Below are 11,311 nucleotides of genomic sequence, written 5' to 3' on the forward strand. Positions count from 1 at the left end.
CTGGTTCCTTTTGCTTTTTTTAATGTGGCCATTAGAAGACTTAAAATCGCACATATGGCTCCCATTTGTGGCTCATGCTATATTTCCATGGGACGGCGGTGTTCTACACCATCTCCCAGGCTTGAACTTGAACATCTTCCGCCGGGGAGTGAGCAGGTGAGGTGCTCCAGGGACCCGGCTCAGCTCCAGCTAAAACCTGTTCTCTGAAGACCCTGCCTAGGGATTTGGATGGCTAAATATTTACGGTTCTGAGGCTGCATTTCTAACAGCTCCAATATGCCCGCGGACTTTGTATAAACCTAATCATGGCGAGGCACACGGTTTCCATTTCAGCTGCCTTTAATCCTCAGCCCTCTGATAAAGGAGATGTGACGACATCTCCTTGAAGCGCTGGGCCAAGTCCTGCCTGGGGAGCGGCCACCCGGATCTGCAAAAGGGCAGGGGCTGATCTGGGGCGTCCCCGGTGGTTATATTTTCCAAGCGATAGTGGTGTTTTTCATGGTCAAATCTGATTACTCTCCTAACCTGGCTGTGGGATGAAAAGTGAGGAATTCCAGAGAGTCTGAGGCCCTTGTCACACACACCAGCTCTCACCCCTCCGGGGAGCTCAGGGCAGGATTTTGAGCTGCTGCTAATGAAAACTTAGATCGGGTGCTGACGGGACAAGAATCCTCATTATTTGTTGTGGATCGTGATGGTGAAAGCAGAATTGCGGTGTGTGTGTCTGGGGGGGGCTGTGTGTCTATGTGTGTCTGGTTGTGGGTCTGTGTGTCTGCTTTCAATTCATCTAATGCCATTCGCTTGGGCTGTGGCTGTTGTTTTCGGTTTTAGGAAGCCCGAGACAGAGAGAGAGAGAGAGAGAGAGAGAGATTGAGATCTTCACATGGGGGAGGCACGGTAACATTCTGCATCCCTGTTTGAAGTGACTGTAAGCAGAGACTGAGGTCACAAGAGAAACTTCTCGAAAAATCAGGAGGGCTTCAAGATGGACGTAGAGGCGGTTGCCATTTGTTTTTTGTGTGTTTTTTTTAAATTTTTTTTTTTTAACGTTTATTTATTTTTGAGACAGAGAGAGAGACAGAGCATGAACGGGGGAGGGGCAGAGAGAAAGGGAGACACAGAATCCGAAACAGGCTCCAGGCTCCGAGCCGTCAGCACAGAGCCCGACGCGGGGCTCGAACTCCCGGACCGCGAGATCGTGACCTGAGCCGAAGTCGGCCGCTTAACCGACTGAGCCACCCAGGCGCCCCCGTCCATGACTTTTAGACTGTACACGATGCTGATTGAGTTCTCTTCCTGAAAGTTAATTACTATTGTTATTTTTGCACTCAGGACCCCAAGTGTTTTAACGCAAGGACAACACCTCTGGAAGGGCTCAGGTTTTGCCATCGTGGATGCCTAGTGACCTCCAACCACAGAAATCCTTTCTTCTCTCTAATTCTGGTGCCTATTTGCAATGAAATGATGCCATTTGCTTTAAGGCCTGGCCTCTCCGCAAATGGTTATTTTAACTGACACTCAAGTCAAAGGCTCGTTTGTGATGACTTTCATTTCAGTTTTATGGCAAATTAAATTACGGTTGTGGTTAAACAAATTTACATTAAAAACCATATGTGCTGAAGAGGTTTGGGGCAAGAGTATCGAGTTTATACTTTAAAAAGCCCGAGCTGCTCTGTTTAAAGTGGATCTTTCATAAACTCAGAGTCAAGAAGCAACAATAATGTCCTTCACCGAGTCCAACAGTTTGGAGGAAAAAAAACAAAAAACAAAAAAAACCGGGAACTGAACATACTAGTGAAGCAGACACCCAGCTGAAAACCGCTAAGTGGAGCGTTTCTGTCAAACCACGTTTGAAATTAAGGAATTCGTGTAAATTGCCATCTTTTGCATCAGAAGGGAGAAGCGCACACAGTTCCCCCGCTTTATGGAGTTGTTGTGACATAAGAAAACAGAATCTTTTTAAACCTCCAGTTTAATTAATTCCTAAAAAAAAAATAATTTAGCAGCAGCACGTTAAAAGGAAAGACGAAGAAGAAAAAACCCCGATTAGTTCCAAATAAGCGTCTCTTAATCACCCTTATGAAGGCGTAATTTGCAAAACACTACGAGGAAGTAACATCTTTTTAATTTTGGGGGGAAAAAGTGCATTGATAAAAATGAGTAGCCCATTTTAATTAAAACTCATAAAGTGCGCACATCTGTTTGGGATTGTTCGGCGTGGCGGCGATTAGCGGGTCCCTGCACCTAGATAATGAGTCCCCGGTTGTCGTCGCGGGCATAATGGCCAGGCCCTTGTGAGAACGCTGCCGGCGCACTTTGTGGCGCGGGGCATATGCCCATTAGATCCCAGTAAGTCCAGCCCCAAGCGGAGGGGTGCGCTGGGGGGGCCGGAGTTAAACACAGGAAACAAGCGTTGAGTGTGTGCCAATAAAAATGATCACAGATCAGGGCTGCTGATGTCATAACCCTGGGGGTCGGGGGTCAGGGCGCTGAATGCGCCTGAAAGGGGCCGCCTGTCTGCGGCCGGGCCGGCGGCGGGCGAGGGGGCGCGGCGCGCACAAAGGCCCGCAGCGCCTCATTAGAGACGCGTTTGATGGGCTCCCGGCCCCCACGGGGGCCCCGGGCGATGTCAATGGGATAATTACGATGATCTAATGGCCGGCTCTTTTGCATGCAGGCCCGCCTGAATGGGCGCCTGGAGGCTGCATTGAGCCGGGCTGTGTAAACTGTAGGGTGCCTCGCCGACTTGGAGCCGCGGAGACTGGCGGCGGGTCAACTTGGACCACTTTGCATTCACGCTCTCAATAGGCCGAGCGGGAGGCGCGCTTTTCCGCGGCCGCCTTTCAGCGGAGAGTGACAGATTGCAGGTCAGGGGCTGGCGGGACCCGGGCCCTCGCCGGGCAGATGGACCGCGCGGCCACTCGGGGCGGGGGGGGGGGGGACCCCCGCCCCGCGCCCGCGCGCGTCCACGCGGAGCAGGTGCCCGCGCGCCGGGGTGGGAGTGGCGGCCGCGCAGCTCCCAGGGCGGGGGCGGGGGCGGGCGTGCTGGGAGGGGGGCGCGGGTGAGGCTTGCGGGGGTGGGGGCGGGGTGGTTTTCCATCCCCCACCCCCTCCCCCCCCCCCGCCCCAAATGCTCTCTTAATTACTAGACTAATCATCCAACAAGTCCCACAGCCCAGCGCTTGGCCTCTCTCCCACACTTGTGCGTGTCCCCGTGAGCCGCCTTGGCTGGCACAGCAGACCCACCGTACTTTGGAGGAGGGTCGGGGAGAGGGAAGGAGTGGGATAGTTGCAGTTTCGAAAGCATGCTCGCTCAGTGGCTTACGTCAAGCCACGTGACTGTGCGGGGAAGCCGACCACTTTCGACCCACGAGGCTGGCAATGTTACGGGCTCGACCTGACGTTATCCGGCTCCCATCAGACCTCGCAGCAATCGTGTTCATTGGGAATTATTTTGCATACGTGAGAATCTGGACCTTTGCAGCCCCAGGGATTTATACACACGGCTTAATCTGGGTCTTTGCAGCACATAATAGGATTTAGTGACTATGGCTGGAATGAATGAGTGAGTGAATGAATGAATGAAGGGAATACAGACAGACCCTTGTGCAGAAAAAGTCCGCAGTTTCCTGTTTTGCCCTCCTCCTACCAGGGGGCCCCCCTCCTCTAGGCAAGCCGTTCTAACAGCCTGGCATGTTTCTTTTTCCTCCTTCCTCTTGCACTTAGAAAAAAAAAAAACAAAACACTTTCTAGAAAACTTAGACCGTCCTAACAAGGTAAAAAGAAAGTATTAATCCTCCTATCCTTATTCCAAACCTGTGTGTGTAAGTCTCTCTGTCAGACTGTATCGGTTACATCACGGAGCATGTGTCCCACACAGAGCCCTGCTTTTATATGAGAGGGATCATGGGCTACAGATTTTACAACTGGATTAAACCTACTGTCACTGCCATTTTTCCATATCTGTAAATATCAACGTTACATTCTCCTATGAAATGGCCGCCTACCCTCTGCAGGCTGGATTCGCCCAGATTTGTGTAAACAGTCCCCCCCCCCCCCGCCCCGATGGACATTTAGGTTGTTTCCACTTTAAAACAATATTGTTATGAATATATTTGTGCATTCTGTCTTGCACGCTCCTCCAATTATCTCCTTCAGATGAATAATTATTTTTTCAAGGGTGAGGGATGTCATTTCTCTTATATATTCTGTATTTAGAGCTGGAATCGATTGGGGGCAATAATCTAGTCTTCATCACTTGCGAATACGCGTTAATTGCACCTGGCAGGGCCAGGCTCCCTCTCCATAGGAAACCTTTACCCGCGCGCGCGCTCTCTCTCTCTCTCTCTCTCTCTCCTCTTTTGCAACCCAGAAACTGCCTTTTCCGTAGCAAAAATGTGGGGGAGGGGATCACTCCTGGGAAAGAGGGGTCTCTGATCTTACTTTATTTACTCTTTTCTTCACTCAGTGAAGCCCCTCCCCCCCCCCCTTTTTATAGCCAACCATCAGCAAGGATTTCATCTCTGATGCCTTCCCTGGAGTCAGAACCCTTTCACAGTTGAGCCCAGCACCAGATTACCTGGAGGTCCCGAAGCCAGACTTGGACACAACACTCGGCACGGCAAATGACAGCAAATGACGTTGCGTAACTGATGAGATGGAATTGCCAAGTGTAATAAAACTCAGCCCCTGATTTGGATCTCGCGGCCACCCAAGTGATGTCCGAGTTGCGTCTGGTCTGCAGGGTAAATTTATCATCAGAGAACAAAAGTGGAATTAAGGGGCATTTAAGCGTTTTAAAATTCAGTTCACTTATAATAAAACAACATATGCACCCCGTAAGCATTTTTTCCAAACGCAACAGTGAAAAGCTTCTCTCCTGCCCCATCTCCCCGCCCGCCCCCCACCCCCCACCTATTTTCTAGCTATCTCTCCCTAGAGGCAATGCTCTTACTACTTTCTGGGTCTCCTTCCATTGATATTCTGTGCATACACGGCCGGGTATATGCATCTCCCCCTTTGTACGGGAAGCTAACGTACGATACACTTTGTTCTAGTTTGTTCTTTTCACTTACAGTACCTGGATCCATAGTCCTTGTGTGAGTGAACCCGTGCAACCAATCCCCTGCTAATAGACACATAGGTTAGGCTCAGTTTTTTGTTACTACAGACAATATTCTTGTCACAGACGTAAACACAGATCTGTGCTTAAATTCCTAGCAATGGGGAAACGCCACACTAGAAGATATGTGCAAAGACTTGAGAGCTTCTGACACATTGCCCTCCAAAAAACATCCTTCTAATTTGCACTCCCCCAAAATCAGGTCTGAGAGGGCCTGTATCCCCATGCCTTTGCCCACCTCGTCAATTTTTAAAATTTCTGTCAGTCGGATCTATGAGAATGTCCGGATGATATTTTTGATGGCCAAATAGCCAGTGTGGCTTTGGATCAGGATCCAGTCTCAAAGGGAAGATGAAGTGTTGGGCTTCAATCCCCCACCGAGCCGGGAGTTAGAAATTCCAGGGAATGTTGGCCCCAAGGAATTTCTCCTCCTTGAGGGGAAAGGAGAGCTTGTCTGTGGGCTGTATTTACCCTGCATGAATGGGGGAGGGCCTGTGCCCTTGCTTGGGGTGCGGCCAGTCCTCTGGCTGGCGTCACCCTGCCGTGGACAGTCATTCAACCTTCCGGGCAAGTGCTCCCTGGATCCCCAGCAGCAGGAACACACGTGGCCGCGTTGGGAGGTCAAACCCGGGACAGGACCTAGACCAGGAATGATGCACCTGCTTAGGCATATTTGATCACAGAACATCCATATTCCCACACATGGCCAGTCTGCCCCCAAAGCCACCTGGAAATCGACGTCCCCTACCATCCCCTCCGAGCCCAGCTACAGACAAGGCAGATTGTGCTGGAAGGGAACCAAACTGCTCGTCCTTTGATAAGCAAAGAGACCTGGGCGGGGCTCTTGCCTACCGGCGTAGGACTCTCCCTCAATTCCTATCTACCGGCAGCTTGTGAACCCATTGTAAAGGTCTGGTAGGAAGCATCCTCGTTCAGCTGAGATTTTAGCTCTTCAACCTGCTCCTAGGCCACGCTACCTTTTTATTCCTTCGAGGCCTCCCTGCATTTTGCTTCCTTTTAAATGCACGCGCGAGGAGGGGGGGCCTCCGGGCCCTTTGTGCCTCCCTTTCCCAAGTAGCGCTCTCCCCAGTTTTGCGTGCCCGGCCCATCCAGCAGCATTTTCTGTGAAAACGTGGCTTTCGCTTCGTTTCCTTCTCGGGAACGACAGCTCCTTTCACCCCAAGGAAAACGATCCTCAGCCACGGTTTTGGAGCGTGGCACGAATGTGGAATATTATTCGTAGGTGGAACTTGGTAAAGACATCCATGCAGGAAACAGATTTTCAAGCTTCCAGCAGCGCCCGGAGGGGGTTTCACTTGCTGTTTCAGAAAAATATCGTTAGTTCGTTACTTCCTTCGCGTTTCCTTGCTGGGTAAGGAGCTAGAAGGAAACAATCTGAAAGCAGCCACAGAGGGGGGAAAGGGTTCTGGCCGTTCAGGGCTGGATTTTTGCTTTATTTTTCTATCTCCTAAAAGGAAACTCTGTGTTAGTTCTGTGATGGAGTTCTTAGGTGTTTACATCGCCGCCCACTCCGGTGGGTTCGGGCTTCTCCAGGCATCTGCACATCAAAGAGTTAAATGTAAATAGCTGGTCTTTGCAGGACTTTGGCTCCCGCTGTAAGTAGGTGGAGTTTGGAATCTGGGGTCCCACAGACCCCTTGCATTTTTGGTTGATTGTCTTTAATTACTTCTGAGGGCTGAGAGAGGCTCCTTGTGCCTCGGGGCACTCCTGACAGACAAGGAATGTTTCTTTCTTTCTTTCTTTTTTTTTTTTTTTAATGTGTATTTATGTTCGAGAGAGACGGAGACAGAATGAGAGTGGGGAAGGGGCAGAGAGAGAGGGAGACACAGAATCGGAAGCAGGCTCCAGGCTCCCAGCTGTTAGCACAGAGCCCGACGCGGGGCTCGAACTCACGGACCGTGAGAGCATGGCCTGAGCCACAGTCGGCCGCTCAACAGACTGAGCCCCCCCAGGCGCCCCAACAAGGAATGTTTCTTAATGCCACTTATAAGGAGCACACCGTGAAGCATCAAATGGGGCGAAAATGGCAAGAATGACAAGTGTATCATTATACCCTTCATTTGAGTCGAAGGGGCAGTAAACGGGAAAACCAAGCACACAGGGGGTGGGTTTATTTGTTTTGATTGCCTGTTATCCAAAAAGGTATTTATATCCTGATTTTTAAAAATTTTTTTTTAACGTTTATTTATTTTTGAGACAGAGACACAGCATGAACGGGGGAGGGGCAGAGAGAGAGGGAGACACAGAATCGGAAGCAGACTCCAGGCTCTGAGCCATCAGCCCAGAGCCCGACGCGGGGCTCGAACTCGCGGACCGCGAGATCGTGACCTGAGCTGAAGTCGGACGCTTAACCGACTGAGCCACCCAGGCGCCCCTATATCCTGATTTTTACAGTATTTGCGGAAGCCCTAATTTCTCTGCTTCAAGGATTGGAGGACAAAGGTGGGAGTTGGGGGCTGGCAACGTGGTGCTGACCTGCCCTTGGGAAACCTAGTTAAAAACCAGTTTAGGATCTAAAAAAGAAAAAAGCGCTTGCGGAGTATTTTTTTAGAATTTCTTTTGGAGGGGGGAGGGCAAATATAGAGAAGATGTTCCCTGTTGACAGAATTAAGGTCATCAGATTTATCAAATAAAAATATAGGATGGCCAGCTCAATTTGACTTTGAGATAAACAAGAAAAATATATATAATATATATTATATTATAATAATTTATATTATGTTTATATAATATAAATATTTATAATTTAAATTATTTATATTTCTATTTATATAAATATTTATATTTAAATTATTTATAATTCAAAATATTTATATTATAAATATAAATATTAAATAATATTATATTTATAATATAAATATTAAATAATATATTTATAATATAAATATAAATATTAAATAATATTATATTTATAATATAAATATAAATATTAAATAATATTATATTTATAATATAAATATAAATATTAAATAATATTATATTTACAATATAAATATAAATATTAAATAATATTATATTTACAATATAAATATATATATTAAATAATATTATATTTACAATATAAATATATATTAAATAATATTATATTTACAATATAAATATATATATATATTTCGTATAAGTGTGTCCCATGCATATTTGGGACAAACTTACAATTAAACAAAAAAAAGGCATAGTCTATGCTTTACTAGCAGTTGGGACCCAGAACAAAGTCTCCATGCTCCTGTGATTGAGGCTAGTGCAGAAAGTTCAAAGAAATCTGTGGAACTTTCCCTTCATTTATTTAAAGGTATTCATCTGGCAGCAGTATCGATCACCGATGCACACGGTCCTAAGATCCTAATAAGCCACGTCCTCATAAGATTACATTTTTAAAAGGCAGTATTTCCATTTTAAGCACTTTGTATAGGCCAGACATTGGATCCGATCTTGAGCAACAACACCCATTTCTTGAGTTTTTGATGAATCTCTACACTTCGCAATTAGCAAGTAATGAAAGTACAATTACTATCTCCATTGCGCTTGTGAGGAAACTGAGGCCCAGAGACGGGGAGTAACTTTTTCCTGGTTGCACAGCTAGGAAGCGACAGAACCGAGATTTGAACCCACAGGGAACTGCTTTCAAGGGTGCTTCAGCATCTTCCGCCTTCTCCCTCACAGACAAGAATACACAGTCGGAGCTTCCCGTGGCACACGGGAAACCATTTGAAAAAAGAAGCGATTTTGCTGGAAAAGTTGAGATCAGCTGACCAGCCAAATCAGTCAGAAGTCATTAGTTCTGTTTAAACCAGAGACGGTTTAAAGAACTGAAAAACCCAGCAACGACCTTTTGGCCGTGAAGATTTCTCCCTGTCATTTGGCAATAAAAGAACTAGCCTGTGGCAAAAGCAAAACGGCCTTTTACGTCACCACCGCGTAATTGAACTGAAATGTTTGTTCATCGCCCTCCACTCTCAGATTCGATTCCTCCTGTGGGTGCGGGAGTCAGAAAGCGTCCTCCACAAAGGGCCAGAGAGAAAAGATCTTCGGCTTTCTCAGCCCAACGTGGTCTCAGCAGCACCCATGCAACTTGCCCACTGTGGCAAGGATACAGCCACGGACCACACGTGGGCCGATTGGGCGTGGTGGCGGTGTCCCAATAAAACTTTATACAGTCACTTCCCACTGTTCACAGTAGTGTTCTATAAAGTCACTACCAGCACCACATTAGCCAATACGGAACCACTGCTCCCAAGAGAGACCCAGGGCTGGGTTCCTGTGAGTCTCGGGTCATGGCATTCTGTCAACTGATCAATACGTAGCCTTGTTTTATGTTGTGTCTATTAAAGATGCCTTTAAAAAAAAAATTTTTAACGTTTTATTTATTTTTGAGACAGGGAGAGACAGAGCATGAGCAGGGGAGGGTCAGAGAGAGGGAGACACAGAAGCAGGCTCCAGGTTGTGAGCGGTCAGCCCAGAGCCCGACGCGGGGCTCGAACTCACGGACCGCGAGATCGTGACCTGAGCCGAAGTCGGCCGCTCAACCGACTGAGCCCCCCGGGCGCCCCTAAAGACGCCTTTTAAAATATACCTCGTTGGTTCATTAACGTTGAACTCACAGCCACCGTTGCTATGACTCATGGCTAAACAAAGCGTATCTAGTGTGCATGATTTCCCCACAAGACACACATCAACCTCCTTACCCTCAGCAGAGACAGCACTTTCACCCTGTGCTTGGGGGGCCGTGGTGGATAGCCGGATCGCCAACAAAAAGCACCAAAATGGGGGAAACGTGGCACTGAGGAGACGTGGAAAGGACACCTGCTTACAGATGGGACAGGAAAGCAGAGCGTCGCCTCGTTTGCGGCTGGGTGACTCAAAGTTTCTGCTTCTCTGCGTATGTCCGAAAACGACCGACACAACTATTGATCTCGGGGTTATAAATACATGTTAGCGAGTAAGCAGATTTGCAAAATACGAATAACGAGGACTGACTGCGCACAGACACTGGAATTTGAAGTGTACGTGATTCTCATGTGTCACAAAATATTCTTCTTCTTTTGATTTTTTCCCCCCAGCCATTTAAAAAAGTGTGAAACCTATTCTTAGCTTTTAGGTTGTACGAGCGCAGGCGGTGGGCCTGATTTGCCCATGGTCTACTGACCCCCCCGCACTGGGCCGTCAACCTCCTTGCTGTTGACATTTCTCGTGGGGAACAGAGACCGAGGGCCTTCTCATCAGGACAGGCTTCTGCCCCGTGACTCTTCTCACTTGGGGACAAAAATGAATCCATCCCATATTCACTGTCTAACACTAAAATGGGGAAGCAACAGGGGTGCCCGGGTGGCTCAGTCGGTTAGGCGGCCGACTTCGGCTCAGGTCACGATCTCACGATCCGTGAGTTCGAGCCCCGCGTGGGGCTCAGTGCCGACAACTCAGAGCCTGGAGCCTGCTTCCGATTCTGTGTCTCTCTCTCTCTGTCCCTCCCCCTGCTCATGCTCTGTCTCTCCTTCAAAAACAAACATTAAAAAAATTTAAAATAAAATGGGGAAGCAACAATGCCCCTTAAATGCCAGGAGGGTTTGGTTCACTTGCGGGACACAAACGGGCAAGGAACGAGTTACTTCCTGAGAGTGCCCGACGTACCAAGTTACGCCCAGTAATCGCCTCCATCAAAATGACGCCAGAAAGAGCTGAAAGAATCCACACATTATTTGAAGCCAACTTGTCCCCTTCCTAAAATTCCCTCCATCCTGGGAGTGTCTATAAATGGAAGTTAAAAAGAAAAAGAAGAAAAGAAACAACAAGAAATGCCAGTCTGTTTCTCTACGAGTAGACACGTCCCTTCTGCGTTCAGCACAATGCAGGTCATTTATCCCAATCGGGTAACCGGTTCTGAATGCTCACAGGGCAAACACAAAGCGGGGCAGAAATGACAAAACTTGCTGAAATGTCTTTGCCTCCTGATCTTTAGTTTGCCCACTGGCCCCTGCTGCCGAGTTCTCAGGAAAAGCCCAGACGTGTCAGAGGAAGATGCCTTCTCAAAACTCTTCCCGAGACAGATACGGAGTCAGAGGGATGAATAAAACTGGCATCGTCCAATAATTTAAGAGGCAGGGTTTCCATGTGAGGCTGGTTCATGCCTTTGTCTTTCCGCCCTGGGGTCGACAGCTAGCCAGTGGCCCCTGG

At 48.0% G+C, this 11,311-nt stretch overlaps 1 long non-coding RNA gene across 1 annotated transcript; it reads left to right on the top strand.

The window, feature by feature from the left end:
* Window positions 1-2,538: 2,538 nt before the first annotated feature.
* On the top strand, window positions 2,539-4,699 carry LOC131486273 (uncharacterized). Its single transcript, XR_009249280.1, has 2 exons — window positions 2,539-2,867; window positions 4,499-4,699. It is a non-coding gene; the product is annotated as an uncharacterized LOC131486273 (long non-coding RNA).
* The last annotated feature ends 6,612 nt before the right edge of the window (window positions 4,700-11,311 follow it).

The sequence above is a fragment of the Neofelis nebulosa genome, chromosome 9, assembly GCF_028018385.1.
Source record: "Neofelis nebulosa isolate mNeoNeb1 chromosome 9, mNeoNeb1.pri, whole genome shotgun sequence".
NCBI lineage: Eukaryota > Metazoa > Chordata > Mammalia > Carnivora > Felidae > Neofelis > Neofelis nebulosa.